The sequence below is a fragment of the Lissotriton helveticus genome, chromosome 7, assembly GCF_964261635.1.
Source record: "Lissotriton helveticus chromosome 7, aLisHel1.1, whole genome shotgun sequence".
Classification (NCBI taxonomy): Eukaryota; Metazoa; Chordata; class Amphibia; order Caudata; family Salamandridae; genus Lissotriton; species Lissotriton helveticus.
Window position 1 is genome coordinate 1019415643 of NC_136068.1, and position 21829 is coordinate 1019437471.

At 42.9% G+C, this 21829-nt stretch overlaps 1 long non-coding RNA gene across 1 annotated transcript in view; it reads left to right on the top strand.

Annotated features, from left to right (window-relative positions):
• The window catches only part of LOC144767189 (uncharacterized), a 91476-nt gene extending 76858 nt beyond the window's left edge, over positions 1-14618 (top strand). The window contains exon 3 of the long non-coding RNA XR_013598093.1: positions 13328-14618. This is a non-coding gene — a long non-coding RNA (uncharacterized LOC144767189). The remainder of the gene's footprint in view (positions 1-13327) is intronic.
• The last annotated feature ends 7211 nt before the right edge of the window (positions 14619-21829 follow it).

Below are 21829 nucleotides of genomic sequence, written 5' to 3' on the forward strand. Positions count from 1 at the left end.
GGCAGGGTGGGGCACCAGCGCGGTGCCATCCTGCAGCAAACAATACACACTGCACCCACGACCAGGGACCATCAGCAAGCGGGCGCCTCGACTCCACGCAGCGCCCTCTGCCTCGCAAGGAATCAAAACCATCTGAAACAAAACCCAGCCAGCCCAGAGCACTGGTTTGGATTTAAAAATAGCCCTGTGAGTGGGAGAGAGCCAGGAAGCCGCAGCGTTTAAGGCTGCTTGCAGAACCGAAGGGTGTGCGGGAAATAAATCAATGGCGCTTGTCACTTCCAGCTGTCTCGAGCTTGGTAAACCGCGCGATGCTTCCCCCTCTGCCTTATACTCTGTGTTTCAAGAAATTAAAACTAGGGCAACAACTGTCTCGTCTGCCAATGAGGACGTGGGCTTAGCTCAGTGGGGTGGAAGGCGGGGGGTGTGGGTGTTAAACAGTTGAGCGTGATCTGCGTCGGACTAATGAGGAGGTGCAGTATAGAGGTGCCTATATGCCGCCGCGTAATTAAAGAGTGTTTATGTCAACAGTGTGCCACGGGCTGCGCGGGGACTGTATATTGTGGCACTGCGAGTAGCTCTGACGGGGATCCCTGGTGAGTGAATCCTACGGAAAGGGAGCCGGCAGGTCAAACACCTGCTGCCGCGATCTGGCCCGGGCCCGAGATCGAACCGGGAGATAAACGGCTCGGCTCGTCCACGGTAAATAAATAAATAAATCCCTAAAATGAGCACACTGAGAGGTGGATATAACTAAAGCTCCGGGCCGCGCTGTGATTGGCTGACGTCACGGGGGTGTCCCGGGCCGGCAGCCAATCACAGCGCGGCCCTGGAATGACGTCACGGGGTGTCCCGGGCCGGCAGCCAATGGCAGCGCGGCCCGGGACAAAGGGGCGGGGCTTAAAAAAAGCACCAGAAACGCCCCCGAATCGCGTTTTCGAGAGAAAACGCGATTGACAGCCTCTGCCTCCCAATGGCTAGCCTCCATTTATGGAGCTAGCCAATTGGAAACAGAGGCTGTCCTAACCTCACTATTAAAAACAACAGATTTCGATCTGGGAGGGGCTTCGCCCCTCGCCAGGTTACGAAACCTAAAAAGGAGTCCACAAAAAATACAGAAAATCAATTAAATGAAACCACCAAACGTAATGAACTAGAACAAAAGCAAATTAATTGTCACTCTTCTACTCAGACACCAGAAGGAGCTCTTATAGAAACCCATAAAAGGAAAAAAACGGAACAACTTAACGAATCTGCACTTTATTCCCTAAAGAGGCTGTTTATGGAAAAATCGCAAAAAAAGCCAAAGCAATTTCCAATCTTTAACAAAAATGGAAAAAAGGATAATGACGCTAAAAATCTTGCTAAGGAAGATGGAGATTAATTTACAAAAACTATGTTAGAACCTTTAATAGGGGATATAACTGCAAATAAACCAAAGGAAGCTGGGCAAAGAGGAAAAAATAAAAATAAAAAAAGGAAAAAATCGCTCAGAAGAATTTCTAAAAAGAAAACCCGTAAACTAAAGTTCCAAAAAATCAATACATCGCAGGAGAAAAATAACGAGAAAAGTACGCCATACATTAGTAAAAAAGGAGAATTCTTCAAAGAAATAAACACAGATACTAAGCCAACATTGAATCCAAGGGCGGAAGAATATCTCCCGACCAGGATAGAAATGAAGACAGAACATGAAAATATTGATGTTAATAGAAGTAAAGAGAAGGAAAATAAATGCTGCGTTAAGATACAATCAAATGCACTCCAATTTGAAGAACTTTTCCCCACTGATAATACTCCTCTAAATAGAGGCAGGATACTCAATCTCCTACAAAATATAAAGTCTCTTCAACTATTGACTAGCTGTGAAATAGATCTAGTAACCTTTCCCAAGAGAGGTCATAACAAAATCGCAATGGTCTCCTTTTGGTCTCCTGTAATACCGGGGATCATACTTCGAGAAAAGGAAATAATACATAGATTTGGATATGATGTAATTGAGAAGGTCGAACCTAAAGGAAATAAACATTATAATATCGCAAATAACAACATGCAACTTACTCCTAAAACGTATCCAAACAACGGCCCTAGATCTACCCTGATACCTGAAGTCGGAGGGGCCAGCTACTCTAGAGATATGAGACAAGGAGAAGAGATTCTGAAAATTCGTGTGAAAAGAGGGGAGAGGGAAGTGTGGTACTTGGAACCTAAGGAGAATAAAGCTACTGAAGTCGATACTGAAAAATCATGGACCTGGCTACCAGGGATGCTAAATTGCAATAAAAGCTCTAGCCAATTGAAGTATCCAGTTTAACCAAGGTCTAAAGTTTATATCATGGAACATCGCAGGGAGAACAGCAAACAAAATGAAGGAAGTCCTCAGCAACTATCCAGACATTCTTACCCTGCAAGAAACTTGGGCAACAGATCCTTTTTCACAAAAAGGCTACTATGTATATAACATATCTGCAAAAGCCAGTAATCGGGGTCATGCCAAAGGAGGTTTGGCTATCTTAATAAGAGAGGATTGCATATGGGCACAAGAGATAGTAGAGACTGAAAGCGACAACCTGCAATGTATTAAGCTCTTTCTAAAAACCGATAATATGACTCTACAAGGAGCAATGTTGCTCTTTAATATATACGCCCCCCCTGGAAAAAAGAACGACACCTTATACGAAGATACGCTGGAAATCATCATGCAAATAATAGAAACCCATTTGTTTCCATCCTACATAATCATGGGTGACTTCAATGGGAAAATTTCAAATCCCGAAATAAAAAGGTGGGGAAGAATCTTTGAAGAGGAAAGCCTGGAAATAGTTATTCCCCAATTCCCCAAGGACATCCGATCCAATAAAAGGGGGAAAATACTGTTATCTATGTTATCTAGTATAAATGGAGTAATCCTGAATGGAAACATTAAAGGGGACATCCCGGCAACATATACAAGACAGGGAAACGGGAGACCTTCGATATTAGATTATATTATCTGTGGCAAAGATCTATTTGAAACTATGTTACTTCTTCAATCCAACTTCACATCAGACAGCGATCATGCCATGATGTTACTTTGTACCAACTGGTTGGTTCAATCCGTAGAAGAAAGACCGATGATCCTCGATAGAAACGAAACTCTGGTAAATAGCGATCGGAGACGTATCTTTTGGAATCCATCCTCTATGAACAAAATAACAACACTGGTTGAGCATAACCATCTCTTAAAGAAACTGTATTCGGAAGATCCTATAGTAAACTTTGAGAATACGCTCACCGAACTTAAAGAGGCTCTAATAAAAATAAATCATCAAGGAATTGTTGGTAATAAAATGAAAAACAATTCAAATAAAATCTGGAACAAAACGATAAAGAAAAAACTAAACAAAATGATACGAGCTCAATATTTACATTCCTCTCCTACTAAAAAGAAAGAAAGAAAGAAATTGAAAAACCAACTGAGAAGAGAAAGAATTTGTAAGAAAAAAACCATTCAAGATCGTAATTGGGTTGATTTGCACATTGCTGCAAAAGAACCAAACCAGAGAAAATATTGGTCATTAATAGCAAAAATCACAGGCACTAAAAAGAAATTAACAGCAGTACCGGTTCCTCCGAAAGAGTGGGAGATCTATCTGACAGACCTCTACAAAACAAATAAGGTCAAACTACAAGAAAACTGTGCAGATAAAGAAAAGGAAAAATTGAAAATCTTAATTCCTAAAACAACAACAATAATGGTTGAAACCCACATTCGGAGGGCAAGAAGTACAGGTGCCTTTGGCCCCGATCAAATACCTATCAAGGTTCTACAGATGAATCCCAAGGAATGGAGTTTTTTTCTAACCCCGCTCTTTAATCATATTTTGACCACTGGACAAGTACCAAAATCATGGCAAGGTAGTATCATCATTCCTATTTATAAAAAAGGTAGTAAAACGGTAGCAGGAAACTATCGTCAAATAGCATTGATGGATGCTACCGGAAAAATCTTTGCTGCTGAAGTATTATTGCAACTAAAAAACTGGGCTTTCTCGCTGGGTCTGATACCCATGTTCCAGGCTGGCTTCAGACCGAAGCACTCTGTCACGGACAATATTGCAATTATTCAGGTTATTCTTGATAAATATGTCATACAAAGAAAACTGACGGTCTATATGGCATTTATCGATTACTCGACCGCATTCGATCGTGTTGATCGATCAACATTATGGAATAAACTGAGGAGTCTTGGAATTAATGAATATTTGCTACAGGTAATAATAAGCCTTCATACCCCAACTTGGTGTCAAGTCCAAATGGGGGGCGAAAAAGGTTTAACGAAAGTTATAAATACAGAAAATGGTTTAAAACAGGGTTGTCTATTAGCCCCTATGTTATTCTCGTTATACCTCAGTGACTTTCCAAACCAGCTACAGAAGGGCTCCGGCCTGCCTCCAAAAATAGGCAAACTAAGTATTCATACATTGCTATATGCGGACGATATAGTTATGTTTGATCTTACCCCTTTTGGTCTGCAAAACTCCCTTGATATTTTATATCAATACTCAAACAAAAATTATTTAATTCCGAATGTAAAAAAAACAAAAGTTGTGGCCTTCTCTGGGAGGAGAAAAAGTGTCAAATACAACTGGCGGCTAGGATGTGAAAAAATTGATGAAGAGAAAGAATACATATACCTTGGCAGGATTCTCTCAAAGAATCTAACAAACACAAAGCATATAGACAAATTAGTAAAGAAATCTGATATACATGCAGGAGCACTTTCAAGACTCTACAGTGCTACAGGGAGCAGGCACTTTTCTACATTGTTGAAAATATATAAGGTGAAAATCCCTGCAGTTCTGTCATATGCTATGGAATATATCCCTATAAAACAATGGGGCTTTATGGATCGTCAAGAGGGAAAATTTTTGAAAAGAATGATGAAGGTTCCGGTTGCGACACCGGTACAGGTCTTAAGGTTAGAATATGCTATTACAAGTGCTTTTGCTACTGCCGTGGCTAATATTATCAGATGGGCCTACAATCTTCTCCATGCGAAGGAGGGAACACTTAGGTTCCTGCTGCAAAAAAAAACCTTTGATACGGAAGCAGTTAAGCAAACCTTTCTAGAGAATATGTTAGCTGCATTTCGAATGGCTGAAATTTCCAAAGACATTCTACTGACCTGGTCTATATCGCAACTAAAACTTTTTCTAAAATGTTTCACTCCGAGGCTGAGTTTTGATTTGGACTATGCACACAGTAATAAACTAAAAACATACAAATTTTATATAGAACGTATAGAGTATAAACATATTCAACCCTATATATTGTTGTCTCTTATTCACAGTGCAAGGAGGGTAATCTTGATGCTACGAATAGGGATCCTACCTGTTGAATCCTATAAATCAAGAAAGTTAGTTGGTGAATCCTCTTATTTGTGTTCGCTATGTCAAGGGGGCGTGCAGACCGTGGAGCACTTATTATTTGTTTGCCCAAATTTAAAAACAGTAGCAGCTCGTGCTCAATATATTGATCCTATATATAGAACCTGCAGGTTAACAAAGGATAAAGAACTATTAGCAGTGGGCATAAGGCCTCCGAACGAATTTGTATGTTATAATTTCTACAAATTTTTTAAAACTATGTTGTTTCTATATTAATCTATGATGTATTTACTATGTTTACTTTTTTGTATTTTATGTCATATTTTATGTATTTTATGTTATATTTGTGGTCCTCTGTCGAGTACCAACACAAATAAAAAACTTTTGACTTTGACTTTGACTTTGTCTAGCCTCTTCGTCTTTGATTGAAGGGCCCCTATGCCAGTCTCAGCAGCAGAGGCTTGTCGGACATCTTTCTGAAATCCGCCCGCTGGAGATTCACCTCTTCGAGAGTAAAGCTTAAGCTGCTAGTGCAGCTAACTAACTACGCCGCCATCTTCCGCTGCTGCAGACCACGCCCCCAACTTTGAAAATCTTGATTGTGAAAGTTTGTTTTAGCCACTCTCATTCCCCAGCAGCTCTGGGGTGGCCTAACGTGGGAGAAGTTAACCACATCCATCTGGGTCTACCAGCGTTTGCTGTACGGGCCCCCATGGTGTAGTGACTTTTAAAATCACTAACAATCCCGGGTGGTTGAGCTACAATTGCCTCTCTTTTGAAATTGTTGCTCTCTGTCACAGCTAGATCAAGGGATTCTGATGTTAATGGTGGGAGTAGCTCCCCAACAAACACTCCCATGTCCTTGGGACCTTTCACACAATTTTGAGCCACAGTGAGGGACCATGTGGGATCCCAGGTTGGTTAGATGGGATAGGAGAGTAAAGTCCAAACCTTGCCTGCGCAGGCAGACCTTTCGAACAGGCAAGTCCTCACCAAGTAAAACCCAAACCCAGCCTTCGTAGGCAGACCCTTGAAAGATGCAAGCCTTTACGAAATAAAGCCCTTTCTCAGTCTCCCCTTAGCCCTTACTGAGCACAGCAAACGTAGGAGCCACCATGGGTGGCATAAGGCCTAGTTATGCCACTGGAGGGAGCCTGCATGGAGAACATGGCAACCCCTACAGCCCGTGGCTGAGCGCTGTGTCATGCTGCTTAGGCCAATCCCAATTCTCCATTGGAGCACTGTGATTAGCTTAGGGGTCGGAGGCTGGCTGCCTGCTTCCTTTTCCGACATGGAGTTGGACAAAGGCAAGCAGGAGAGATGACGCGGGAACCGGCGGAGTTGGGAAGGTAAGTTTTATTTTGCTATAATTCTTTTTTTTAAAGCAGTCCATGAGCCCCTGCCCCCGCAAGGCAGGCCTATTTACCTGAATCTGCTTTTGGGGGTGGGTGGACACCCAATAGCCTAGTCCACATTTTTAAAATTGGTCTGCCTGTCCCCTGTTGCATGTGTGTGCCTTGCTGTGTGCTTATAGGATATGTGTGGAGAGAGGGTGTGATAAGTGGCCATAGCCAAAACTTACAATTCATTTTGTGTTTGGCTGGGAGAACCCAGACACCAGATGTGAATTGCTGGACTTGCCTCCAGAACATTCCAGGGACTCTATTAGTAAATCAGAATTTTGGATGTGAAGGAGAGAAGAAAGCTGACCCTTTGAACCTTGGGGAGTTCTCCTTGCCCTTTCCTGATCAATTCTTCACTGGAAGGGCTACCCCTCACAGATTACCGGGTAGTTAAGTGGGGCATTCTCCCTTTCTTTTGTTCCCTTGTTTAGGATTTCCCCTGCTAGGACCCTGTAAAAAATATCTTGGCTGGACCAGTCTGATTGGAGTAAACCAAAGAGGCAGAAATGCCCAAAACCTGTCTCAGAGCTGACTGTTGGATTACACAACTACGGTCTGCAATTTTGCTATACAGATGGGATCGAATTGTTCAGCAAGTGTGCCAAGATTTCTCTTTCAGCATAAAGGGTCTCTACACCAGTGGGTAGGGGGTACTGAGGAGCTTCAGCCTGATTGAGTACAGTTGCAGCACCAAGAAGTTGAAGGTGCTGAGAGAAACCAGGACCGCAGAGAGCAATCTTCATGAAGGAAGTGAGAGTGCTAGGTGAGAACTACATCATGCGAGAGGCCTCCACTACGACCTAAGTGCTCACTGTTTTAATAGGGGTGGGCCCTTTGTATATGGGCGGGTCGAATAACTAGCTGCAAGATCAGTGGGCAGCAAGCCTCCTCGTGTTGGAACTCTACTGCAGCTTCCTTGGCTAGTGCCTCAGTAACATTTATTTAGGCACAACTAGCCAGTACCGGAGCAAAGTAATTGCCTCCAGCACTCTGTCAACCATGTGGTGCATGCTGCAGCCTTCCTGTAACGGAGTCTATTGGTATCGTGTTGTATGGAGAGACAAGATAAAGGGTGTACATAACACTGAACCACACTTAATTTGAAGGCAGTTAGTGCTCTATTAGCAAATTCCAATCTTTCCTCAGATAATTGTAAGTAAATCCCATTTTGTGCAAAATATAATGTTGCATGAAATTTGCAGAGCAAGTCTCTCCCCAGAAAATAGATGGGTGCATGTGGTGACGAAAGAAAAACGATGGGTCATTTTATAATCATCAACAGATACTAGTAGGGGTTCAGTTAACTCTTCATGAATCAGCATTCCATTCATAGCCATAGTGGTCACTTTCTGGCCACAGCTGGGACCTAACTTGTCCCTCCCTGCTGATATTGTCGCACCACTGTCAATTAAGAAATGAATCTCTTTACCTCTTACCTTAATTGGAAGCATGGGATTCTCCTCTGGAATGTCTGATACCTTAATCATAAACCACTGGGCTGGGGTTTCTGCAATTTGGGTCACCGTCTCTCTCTTCACTTTGTCTCATGTGATCCTTGTTGTCCCCAGAAAGGGTTCCACATGGAGTGCTGTGTCTCTTGGATGTATTTGGGCATAGCGCGGTGCAGATGGCCGGACCTCATTCCTATCCAACATGTCATTCCTGTTGTTTCTGTAATTTCTATCATTCCTGTTATTTCTCTAATTTCTCAATTTTTCTCTCGTATACCCTCTCCCTCTATTATTTCTACAATCTCTCCCCCGGTGCACACACCTCAGGCAAACATAACACTGATCTCTACTCTTGTCTCTTCTCTGGTATTCTTACACTCCTCCTCTCTTTGCACCTGCTGCAGCATCACCCCTTAGGCAGTTTTAGCTGTGTCCTTCTTTACCTTAAAAATACCATCTCTTTCCATATTTATCAGAAGTGTGCTCAACTCTTGTTATGCTTTAGTAGACCAATCCGGGTGGCGCAGTTTACAACTATGGGCCACAGAAGCTAACAATCCATTCATAAGTGTCTAATTAGCTAATACTTTATAAGCTTCTGTTGTCCACGGTTTCCCTGCACTATTATCCCATGCTTCATTGTACTTTAAAATGTAATCAGCCACTGACCCACCTTACTTCTGGAACATGGTCGCAACCTGACAAACATCTCCATGTTTCACTGCTACGCCATTAATTGCGTCCCTTACTAACTCTAACCAATCCATCATTTAACGTTTTGTGACATCCATATTATTAGTCAGTATTAACCAATCTCTTTTTTGTGCAATTTGGAAAGCACTTTTTTATATCAGCGGCCACCTACTTCTGTGACCTATTTTCAATACAAATTTTACATGCCTGGGAAGAGGGGTGTGCTGTGCACATTTTATAAAGCCACTCATAATATTTCACACTGCCTGTGAACAGATCAGGCGAAGCTTTCGCCGTCTGAGCTGCTTCTAAGGCACCCAAGGTTTCAACATCACTGTCCCTCCCAACACTGTTTTTGATGCTGTTATGTTATGGGTCAGTAGTGTGCCATCAGTAAATGCACTCTCACACATTTCTGTTAGCACCCGTGTAAGTATCTATCTTTCTCTGTCAACTAGCTTACTCAGGAGTTTATTAATGTAACATTTCCTCTCTCTCAATGTTAATCTCCTGCTGTAACTCGTCTGTCTCATTTCTCAGTTGAGCTGACTTCTCATGTTTCTCCTTGTTTTCTTTCTCTTCTGCACTCAGCCCTAAATCTTCCCCCAGACTTAAAGTCAAAATCGCAGCTGCTGTCCCAAAGCACGTGCCATATCAAAAGTATATGTGTCCTTTCAGGACCAGAGTTCTGAAACCACTTTCTCTGGGGCTCGCTGGCATGTCAGACACCCTTCAAGTGAAATATGAAAATATGAGACACAGGATAAACTTGTTTGGGGAGCAGGTGCGTGTGTGTTATTTCTTTCACATTGTAAGTAGGGGTCTGGAAGAGAACAGATGGGTAAATTGAAGTTGGTTGAGGAGGAGCTGTAAAATGAGTTGGAGGCGCAACAATCTGTGCAGAAAAAAAGCTTTGTCCCTATATCGGGTGACTGCTACTGCCTCTACTTGGGAGCCAAGAATTGAATTCTCCACTCACATTTAATTTCGGTAATCTGTTCCTTTCTTCCTCAGCTAACAACAAAACCTCCTCATCAGTCAATGCACTCTCAACTACTTGCTTATCGTTTGTTCCTTCTCCTAGCCTTGAGGCTTAGAGGCAATAAACAGTTTCTTCAATTTATCTATGCCAACATGCTCATGCCGGTGCGTCCAAATGCACATCACAGTGGCACCCATTCTGGAAGAAGAGATGTTTGTAATTGCTCTAACCCTGCCTACTTCAGCTGTTGTAAAGCCACAGTGTGTGCACAGTGACAGAAAATGTTGCTCTGTTAGCACACCTTTTCTTAATTCCAGTAAACAGTATCTATATTTGTGGTGGACCAATTTTTCCCCCAGTTCTAGTTCTCTTTTATTAGGTGTCGCACACTCACTGTTCACCACTGCAGAACTGTCCCCAGACCCTGTTTCAAGAGACTGGGTGGTTTTGCATTTCTCTGGCCTTTCTTCTTTGAAAGGAGGGCTCTCTTTTTAGCAGTTGAACGCCACTACTGTCAACAATTTCTCATTTAGTGTGAATCCCATGCCGGATCACCCCACAACTCTATAGTTTTTGTCAAATATTTAATATCATCTATCTCATGATAACCAAATACATTCTACCTCTTGGAATTTATTGTCCATTTTCACACTAGCGTACAAAAGGGACTTCTATACTTTAGATCAGCATTTCCCAAACTGTGGTTAGCGGACCCCTAGGGGTCCGTGAGACATTTCCAGGGGGTCCGCAGGACTCGGGTGCCTGTCGTTGTAGTGAAAAATGAAACGCCCACGGGTCCTCACAGCACACAAGAGCTGTGAATGTTGGCGCAGGGGCGGTGAGACCACAACAATACAATCGGGAGGCAGGGGCAGCGAATGGGCAGTCAGGGGGGGGGGGGCGCAGAGGGCACAGCGGCTGGTGAAACGAGTGGAAAAGAAGGCAAACGGGGCACAAAAACAAGGAAAAACGAGTGGCACAGAAGGCAGAAGGGCACAAAAAAACGAGTGGAACAGAGGGCAGAAGGGCACAAAAAACGAGGGAAAAACAAGTGGAACAGAGGGCAGAAAGGCTAAAAAATGAGTGGAACAGAGGGCAGAAAGGCACAAATAACGAGAGAAAAATCAGTGGAACAGAAGGCAGAAAGGCACAAAAAACAAGTGGAACAGAAGGCAGAAGGGCACAATAAAACGAGGGGAAAATGAGTGGAACAGAGGGCAGAAAGGCACAAAAAACTAGGCAAAAACGAGTTGAACAGAGGGCAGAAAGGCACCAAAAACGAGTGGAACAGAGGGCAGAAAGGCACAAAAAACGAGGGAAAAATGAGTGGAACAGAAGGCAAAAGGGGCACAAAACAAGGGGAAAACGAGTGGCACAGAGGGCAGACGGGCACAAAAAACGAGGGAAAAACAAGTGGAACAGAGGGCAGAAAGGCACAAAAAACGAGTGGAACAGAGGGCATAAGGGCACGAAAAACGAGTGGAACAGAGGGCAGAAAGGCACAAAAAACGAGTGGAACAGAGGGCAGAAGGGCACAAAAAACGAGTGGAACAGAGGGCAAAAGGGCACAAAAAAAGAGGAAAAAACGAGTGGAACAGAGGGCAGAGAGGCACAAAAAACGAGGGGGAAAACGAGCGGAACAGAGGGCAGAAAGGCACAAAAAACGAGGGGAAAACAAGTGGAACAGAAGGCAAAAGGGGCTCAAAAACGAGGGAAAAACGAGTGGCACAGAGGGCAGACGGGCACAAAAAACGAGTGGCACAGAGGCAAAATACAGAACACAGAAATATAGGGGCAGCTAAGAACAGAAGGGAAAACCGGGCAGAGACACAGGGCAGCGAGGGGTACAGAAGGAAAGACCGGGCAGAGAGAGCACAGGGACAGCGAGGGGAACAGAGGGAAGAAAAAGGGGCACAGACCACGTACAGGCAGCGGGGGAAGACAGACAACAGCAGTCACAGACACAACAATGAAAATACAGGCAATACAATAAAAGCAATAAAGCGTTGAAAGGCACATGTGTATAGGTTACTGTTACTTGGCAGGCAGGTAAAAATGGATGCAGCCAGGATCAGCAGTAGGATTTTCGTGCTGCTGTCTGATTGCTCACTTTCCACAAGCCCTTGGGTGAATTTTGTGTGCTGTCAAGCTTTCATATTCAGACATATCAAGCTCTTATTCTGTGTAGCCTTTGCAGTTTGTTGTTGGCAAGGGACGGGGCAGTGGGCATCCTAACAGGAGAGGGTAATGTCAGGTGCCACTCGAGGCCTCTCTGAAATATGCCTTAACTGCACTGCTCACCCCTTGGTGGTAAAATGTTGTTCTGCTGTCTGTGACTAAAGATTATATCTAACAGGGGTTTATGGTAATTGGCATAGCATTGTTCCATGATCTCGCTGAAACAATATGCCTCCTGTGCAGATACCTTCCTGCCATCTTTTGCACTTCCATGATGAACTCCTAATATGGACCTTGAATTTGCTCTGTACACTGGACTCATCGCTTTGTGCACTATCTTGTTAGAGTTTTCACAATATTCGTTGCTCCTTGGGGCATGTCTTTATTCTAAAATGCTTCATAATTGTATAATATTTTAGACCTACATAAACTGTGAATAGGTAAAAATGCTAATAATTTACAATCATTCAACCTGTTGCTGTAAGGAAGGGTCACCACTCCAAGGCTCTGGAATGAGAATGTAGAGGTGCTGCTATGGCTGAGAGCAGGAGACTTGTACCGCTAAATAATACACTGCTGTATGCATACATGTCCATGCCAATAGATCCAATTCAGGCTGTCTCCCTCTTGAAATTGCCTCTGCTTCAAAAGGCGTTTTTAAAAAGAAATTCAAACTGTACAAATTGCTTGGGGGTCCCCGGCTTCCAGTAGTGATTCAGTGGGGGTCCCCAGGAGTCAAAAGTTTGGGAACCACTCCTTTAGACAATTCGTCTCCTCAACTACCTGACCTGCAGGGCTATCTGGTGATAATTTAAAACCACTCTTTCCCGCCAACTGTTTAAACAACTTTCTAGTCTTTTTCTACATATGGGGACTAACCAATTTCCAGTGTCCTTTAGAACTTTTGTTACCCATAACTCCTGTAAAATGTGCCTTTTTCTCACAATGTGCAAATATTTCTCAAAAAAATAAACACAATAATTATATCCTGCAAGGGTAAAGATATTAGGTAGTGACAGAGAGGAAAAAATAACCAGCTGTCGACAACTCAGAGACACCTCATTAAAACAATTCGAAATCCAATGCAGTAATACACCACTTCGCACATAATTCAAAGAAACACTGTTCTATGCAAAAATGTAATGAAAACTGATCCGAACATCACCAGCAGTCAACATATATTTCAAGTAAAATGCTTTTCAATAACCAATTTCCCTTTGTGCACATAATCAAAAGCATTTCCTTGTTTTCTAGTGCAACCGGATAATCAGATGTTTCCCCCTGCCACACTCCAGGAGGGTGCCCTTGAGGTCTCCCAAATCCTCCTGGCACAGGCTTTTCTGCATGGAAGTTATGATCCCCTTTAGGAATCTGCCTCTGCTGACCAAGCTTACTGACATGGAGCAACTCGTAGTTAACTCCTCAGCCCCCTGTTTTATGCTTGAGTGAAGAGGGAGACCCAACGTTATCTAAGTGTTGAAGGGCTACGGCGGCAAAGCGCTTACCTCACCTGCGTGACTCTCCACATCTCCTTGTACAGGCCACCATTTGTGAGTGAATAATTCTTGCACACTCACCAGAGCGACAAAAGGAAGACACCAGACAACAGTGGCTCAGGAACAGACGACATGTATTTGTAGGTACCAGCGCTTGTTGGCCGGTCAAGGAAGACACAAAGTTGTACCCGCAGAACAAGCTTCTTCTCCCATGAGTGGCCAGTGTTTGGGCCTTATATATGTAATACTAGACAAAGTAGGCACAGTATCAAATATGAGCAAACATATAGAAATGCAGCACAAGCATAACATGAACAGAAAGATATGTACAATAACTTGCAGTATATGCAGCTGTCGGGGGCTCTGGGAAGGAAACTACATCTATGTGTTCAGAATGTCTAATGAGCTTAGCTAACGTGGGAGATGTGAAGCCAGTATAGAGGTTTCTGTTAGGTATTTGGTACCAGATGTGCATGGTATGAAAGAGAGAATAGGGCCTCTCAGTGGAGGTCTGTGGCTGCCGGGGCTGTCTGTCAAAGGAAAGTGAGAGCATTGGTCCAGGGCTAGAATACGATCTGTGAAGGAGGGGGGTGCTTGTGTCTGCGTGTGCTGCGGAGGACCTGGCTGGCAGCTGGTGTAGGGAGAAGCGGGATAGCTTAGTAGGTTAAAACAGTGCTGGTGAGAATTGGAACTAACTGTGTAAACTACGCAGTACATACATATGGATATATATTTTTTCCCAACACTGCTCGCAAGTGAGCAGGTGCTGCCTACCCTGCCATGAACACATGGACAGCATGATGTACTGTGCAATCTGAGGAACACTAACGAGTAGGAGCGAAGTCTGCATGTATGTCATGGAAATAATCACAAGTGCTCTCCCACAACCCGTTCAGCCTATCCCAGGGACTTATTACATCCAAATACCCCTGCAACGGAGAACTACAGAGAATAATGGGGGACTGTTGTTTTAAAGAGAGTACCAAAGAAGATGCCCCATGGGGACAGTTTAAACTGGTTCCCCATGATCACTGTAACACCCAAGTACAATTTACTGCCTATTGTGGTATTATATACAATATTGCCTTGTGTGTGTTTTATGAAAAGTACTTCTTCTTGTCTAAGATTAAGCACTGAGTGGGCATTGAGTTATTGTATTGTTTGACTTATTGTTTTAATTACCTTTGAGTCTCTAATTGCACACCAAGTCTTTGAGTTAGCCTTGGACTGGTCAACTTCACTAACTTGAGTGTCAAGTGCGAAAGGGGTGTACATGTTGCTCGGTTTTGATGATGACGGTAGGATAGATTTATAAAGTGTGACTGTTACCCAAACAATGGTGTCCTGGCACTGGGCACCTGGAAATGTGACACAGTTTACTGAAACAGCCATGTCTTAAAATCTTCACGAAACCAAATGGGATCAGCTTCAACCCTCAGATGAAAGGGGTGATTATTCCATAATTTAGAGGCTAGGAATAAAAAAGATCTCACACCTTTCTGGGCAAAATTAGGTTGAGAATTTCCGGGCCTTTTTTATTAGGCACAATGAGCCGCATATGCTATTTTGAACAATACCTTCTTACTAACAGGCAGCCATAGCAATGTTTAATATTCGCATGGTTGAGTCAAACATTTTGCTCTCAACAAGAGTTTTTTGGCCTAATTTTGCAATCCCAGCAACCTGGCTGCAGTTGTCAACAAAAGTCCTAAATATAGAGGGGCAGATTTAAAAGCCCCTTGCTCCACTTTTGCGTCACTTTCCCCATGTTAAAAGTGACACTAGAGTGGTGCAAGGGGCTTGTAAATCTACTCCAGAGTGTTGCAGTAATCCAAGTGATATGACATTGTAGACTGTATTATCTTTTTGTATGTTTTTATGTAGCATTGGGAGCACAAGAGTGGACTTCTCCTAGACATTCCCCCACAGTGTCTCCTATATTGTTTTCTCCACCAACTTTAGGGTACCCATGGCCGTCGTCCCAGGGAACACACCCATAGGTAGGTTAGATTTTACTGAGATTCTGAAACTTGAGGTAGCCCTTCAGAAAACTAAGGACGAGCACGAAAACAGAGCTGAGAAGTTTGAGAGGGAGAAACTCAGATTAGCCCTCCAGGAAGAAGAGGAGATGCAACTGGATAGACAGAATGAGTGCGCTGGGAAGAGAGGAAGAGGCAACAGTAGAGGCAGTAAAAGGAGAGAGGTAGGGAATTGGAGAAGACAAGGTTAAACCTAGAATGAAAAGGTCAGGTTAGAAGATGATAAAGGAGTTAACTCTGGGACTAGTACTGACATTCTAGGGACATTCTACAGTTTTCCGATTGAATGTAAGGTGCAAAATCTGAATGATAAATCCAAGGCAGTGACTCTGCCAAGATGTCTCCCTTCTGAAAGGGCTGAGGGCATTGAAAGGATGCCTCATCATATACGTGCATGAAGGATGCACTGATTAGGCGGTATGGGCTGAAACAAGCCCAGGACTTGCAGAGGTTCCGTGAAAGCAAGAAGGCAAATAGAGTTCCATTTGTGACCTGGATATATAACATAGTTTGTGGTTGCAATAAATGGGGAAGAGTGATGGAAGCAAATGATTTCCAGTTCCTAAATCCATTAAATATTTCAGAACCAATCAGGGCCGTTCAGAAGGTACTTTTCTGACCTTATAGAGAAGGATCCAGAAAAACGTCTTGTGTGACTAACAAGTGGTTAACTAACAGTGTGAACAAAGGGGCTGGAGCAGCATGATTCCAAGCCTAAAAGGGAGAAGAGCTCCCAGTAGAATGGTTCCAGAGTGGATGGGAGAGAATGGTTGCCAGTGGTCTCTATTCCACCTAGAGGGTACTGGGTTGATAGTCAAAGCCAGAAAGAGAACAGATGTACAGGGATTCTTCTCCGTTCGCAAAGAGCTAAACTATTTTAGTTGATACAATGAGAAGCATTACTAGTTAAAGACCCTGTGGAAGCTGCACCTTTGATAAGTAGTATGCTATCAATAGGGATGGACACCAGTGAGGTGCATATAGCAAATAGCATATAATAAAATAAGATTTTATAAATAATTAACAAATAAATAGAAGAAGACAGCAGCATAACAACAACATATCAGTAAAAGAATATACAGTAACAGAACAACAACACAGTAACAGTATCACAACAACATAACACAGCACGAGAACAGAATATGGTGTTATGCCATAACACACGGTACAAAATACAACTACAATGCAGCAAAACCTCAATGCAACAAGACACATAAACAAGACACTATACAGCACCATACAAAAGAACCTGCACGGAAACATCAACACAAAAAACCTAAATGAATCAACAAGACCACAGAACAACAAAAAAAGTAAAACAGACAACAACACAACTACTCTATATAATACCTAAACTCTTCAGGACAATAAGTAACATACCAATACAGCACAAAAACACAAGACACAAATACAAAACAGCACAAGAACAGAAGACAATGTAACAAAACCCACTAACACTACACACAACTCTATACAGTACATAAACATCTCAAGAAAATACAACATACCAACGCAACAATACAATTGTGTTGTGTGGGTTTAACTTTTGCTTGTCCTTGGGAGCAGTCTTTTCACTTCATGCACCGCATTTCCATGTCAAGTTGTCATTTCCATTACATTGCACCCAGTAGAAGAAAGCCCTGAGGGCGCAAGGTGCTTTTTTATCCTTCACTTACTCGTTACTCTGAATAGCAACCTACTTTCAGTTTGTTGGTCAGAAATATCCAGCTGTTCATACTTCCAAGATTCATGTAAAGGGTACAACTGTGTGGGAGTTACAAAAGCAAAACAGTTGTTGCCAGTGATTTAAAATGTGTTAGCTGTGGGGGGTTTACTTCCAACCTTTGTCCATGGCTATTGAAAACTATATTATCTCTAGGGGCGAAGAGAGTAAAGAAGAACTGCCCAGGGTTATAGGTGGCACATTCAAACAATCCTGTTTTTCTTAGCCAACAGCACTTTTTTTTATTAGTACTTCATACACTGATATTTATATGAGGGATAAAGTACCTCCTGCCGTATATTATAAGGATATTGTAAATCACCAAAGAGTTCTATAACTATATAGCGGAACAAGGATGAAGGCCAAGTTTCTTTATAAGGTTATTGAACTCCGAGGTGACTTGCAATATCCTTATCATATACTGCAGGAAATAATTTATCCCATATAATACATGGTCACACCATCCCCTTTCCACAAACCACTTAAAGCCATCGTGCATAGCTCTTTCATATGAAAGAGAGAGCATGTTTGCAAACATGAAGAATAAAAATAGTACCTCTAGTGAAAAATAAACCCATCAAAAACCTGTTCGATTAAAAAAAATATATATTAGAAATTGTTCAATACAAGTCTGTTTTTTTCACAACAGAATATATTGAGTTTTGACAGTGATCCATGGCCTTGTGGGCTGGTAAATAAATGCAGGATCATAATGTCAACATATCCATAAGCATTAACAAGAGTCTCCATATCTGACCCTCCCATCCCCTCCCAAATGCAGCACAGCAACACATGGCATGGACATCAATTTGAACAAAGGTCTCCGGCCTTCCCACCCCTCCTCCCACCCCCGACCCTCTGAATCGCATCATCCATGCATGATCTCAAAGCATGGCCAGGGTCCAACACAATGCCTCTATAATCCACCCACCCCAGCCAATTCTATGGGTGTTTCCACAGGCATCCCCTCACTTGGTACATCGAGACCTCAAGACCAATGCAGTGATCCATTCCCTTTTTCCTGGTTGCGAGGTAAGGGGGCCCTCAGCCTTCCATGCCTTAGCTATATCCCACTTTGCCAAGCTTAGTCCTAAAAACAAGAGTTGTCATTTCTATCTGTTCTCCCCAAGACTGTTTGTGACATGTACGAGGATCAATTTCGGGTCTAGTGGGATTGACCAGGATATGACTTCACAGAGACAGCACGTCACTCTGTGCCATAACCGGTCCAGCATGGAGCAGCCCCACACTGCATGTAGGAATGTACCTTCTTCTGTGCGGCAATAGAGGAAAGCCCGAGAGGCAAGAACCCCGATTCCCCACCGGTGGGTCTTATATAGTACACATTGTGGAGATATTTGAGTTATATTAGTCGGTTGCAGGCAGGTATAGCCACTTCCAGGGGCACCCCCAGGGCCTCAGTCCAACCTTTGTTTTCTACGATTCCCAATATCTACCTCTGAGGGTGAAAATGTGTCCGGGCTGTTAGAAATAAGAGTTTGGTATACTTTCGTTATTTTGTGGTTGCCCAGGTCACCCAAAAGGAGTTTACCCCCTAGTGGAATGAATTCAGGCACATCATACAGATCCAATATATAGGGGGTCAGTGCATGACAGGGCTCCAAATATTGATGAAATTGCCTACGACGGGGTAGATACTCCATCTGCATGCCTTGGTACGACTTCATGACTGTACCAGTCAAAGAAGTGAAAGATTTACTTAAAACTCTGTGACTGCCCGTGTTCAGCAGTCAGCAAAACTTAGAAGACAGTCTGTCAGGCTCAAGGATTTTGTGTTTATATTGTTTGAAGGGAAAGATGTGTTATATGCACTTTATATGCTGATATTTGTATAGGTAGTATACAATTCACCATTGTATTTCCTTTATGTGCTTGTTAGAGTGCTCATCTCCTCTCTGTTTGCAGCTCTGTGGGCTGTGATCTACATTTTGTTTTTATTTATAATGTATTAAATTCAATTTGAGCAGTTGGGCAGTGGCTGTGATGTGCCTGCCGTCAGTATAGAAATAAAAATGTCTGCTCTTGCCTGTTATTCTTATCTACAAAAACTATACATTTTGGGACTCGTCGTGCTATTCTTTACTATTATAGCAATACATCCAAATACCCAAAAGTACTTATTGCAGATTTATGAAAATCTAGCACTGGTTGAATGTGTCATACATGGCATGATTCTAGATCATTGTCTACATTTGATGCTTTACTCAGACACATACCTGTTATGGCTGTGCACTCGATGCTGTATCTGGGCATATGGAGTTGAGCTGGACACATGATCTGGGCATTGCAGCCTTTGACTCAGAAAATGATGACTGTCCCTGCTGACTCAACTCATGTGAGTCTGGTTGCACAATGACTGCCCAACTATGTGTTGGCTGCATCCCCTTCATATCATGACTGCATCTCTGACAGCAACCTAGTTACTACATGGCTGATCACTAAAATGGACCTGCTTTAGTAAGTGTGTTATTTTAGTAATCTTGCACCTCTTGCTTTCTTTTCTTCAATGATGCCACTTTCTGTGATGCCCTCTTGGTCATGTTCTCATCACCTATTTTCTTGCGATGTTATTGTGGTCAAACGTCATATCTTGTCACTTCTGATGTAACGTGTTATGTGATGTAGTTCAAAAGGCACTTGATGTCACTTACTCTACCAAAGCCATTTTGGTGAATTAATGTTCATGCTTGCTCTGTGACATTATCTGCATTCCATGGCACATTCTGCTGTTCAGTTCTTTTTTTTCTGATAATCAGTGTGGTGCTTTTCGACGCCTAATAAAACAGGAGAAGGCTTTGGCTGGGTCTCCTTCAGGGCTAAGTGCTTTTAAATTGCTTTGGATAATGTATCGTGGATGCTGGGGACACAGAGCTGTCGTGAATAATTTTGTAACAGATTCCCCCCTCATTTCCCTTGGGCAAGGGTCTCAACCTCAGGCCCACGCTGGGAGACAACCTTAAAAGACTTTTTCATTATTTATTGAATAGCTGTCCCCACTCTGGTCCTTTTGCAAACATATTGTAAAAAGCCTAGGAAAGGCAGTAGATAAAAGGATTGAGCACGTTGGTCTACAACTTCTTTCACAATAACTCTGGAAAACATGTTGATACTGTAATAATATTTTTAAATACTTTTTCGAAATGCCTTTATTAAATAGCTTTGTTGAACAGAAGCTGTGCCAAAGCTCCAATGCAAATCAGTATATGGGAAAAGACATGGCCGTATTTAGAGTTTGTCCCACAGGATACTTCATCACAAACATGGCTGATGTCATGTGCTCTGTATTACACGTGCATTTTAGTCTATGCACTTATAATACAGCAGAATAGATATCTTCTACTTTTCGACAGAGTTTCCCGTCCACAAAATTCTATATAAGGCCCATTTTGTGACGTTGGCTGGTTATTTTTAAAAACAGCTGGATTAACCATAGAGGAGACACAAATAATCACTTGTATTGCAAACATCATCAACAAGCTTCTAATCCATGGCTGGCGGTGGAAACACGTTTTTAATGAGCTGGTGTATATTGGTTCATTCCTCGGGCCCATGTGGGCTCTATCTGAACAGCAGTTTTGTTTGACATGCGGACGGACCCATTTAAATTAAAATAGGAAGGTAACCATAAGCTACTTTTCCTCTTGCAAGAGGAAAGAGTGAAATTGAACAAAGAGCTGCCTTAGTGTGAGTGGGTAAAAACTACAATTGATGGACAGAATGCAGAACAATGTCATACATTCACCCCAGTACAGATCTGGGCCTAAATCCATCGTTTTGTTTTTTGTTGCTACTCATGCTATTCTAGTATGAGCCCAGCCATGTGCAAATCAATCTTGACCCTGTGCCCAGTGGGAACAGTCTAACCTGAACTGCCAAGCCAGGACCTCTCTGGACTAGAGCCAAGCATCCTAGGACTGGTTTTGGAGTTTCACCCCTCAACAGCCAGGAAAGCCTGGCATGGAGAGCACAGGACGAACATCTGGGCATACCCGTCACACTTGGAGTGACAAATGCAAAAAGAACAATTGATGGACAGAATGTAGAACAATGTAATATATTCACCGCAGTACAGAGATCTGGGCCTAAATCCATTGTTTGTTTGCTCCCGATGCCATTTCAGTTTCAACCCAGCTATATGCAAATCAATCTTGACCCTGTGCCCAATGGGAACAGTCCAGCCCAAACTGCCAGGCCTGGTCCTCCCTGGACTGGAAACAAGCATCCTAGGACCGGTTTCGGAGTCTCACCCCTCATCAGCCAGCATAGCTTAACTCCAGTGGCATGGAGAGCACGGGACCCATGTCTGGGCATACCCGTCCCAGTCGGGGTGACAAATGCAAAAAGAACAATTGATAGACAGAATGCAGAACACTGTAATACATTCACCCCAGTACAGAGATCTGGGCCTAAATTCATCGTTATTTTGCTCCCCGTGCCATTCCAGTTTGATCCTAGTCATATGCAACTCAGTCTTGAC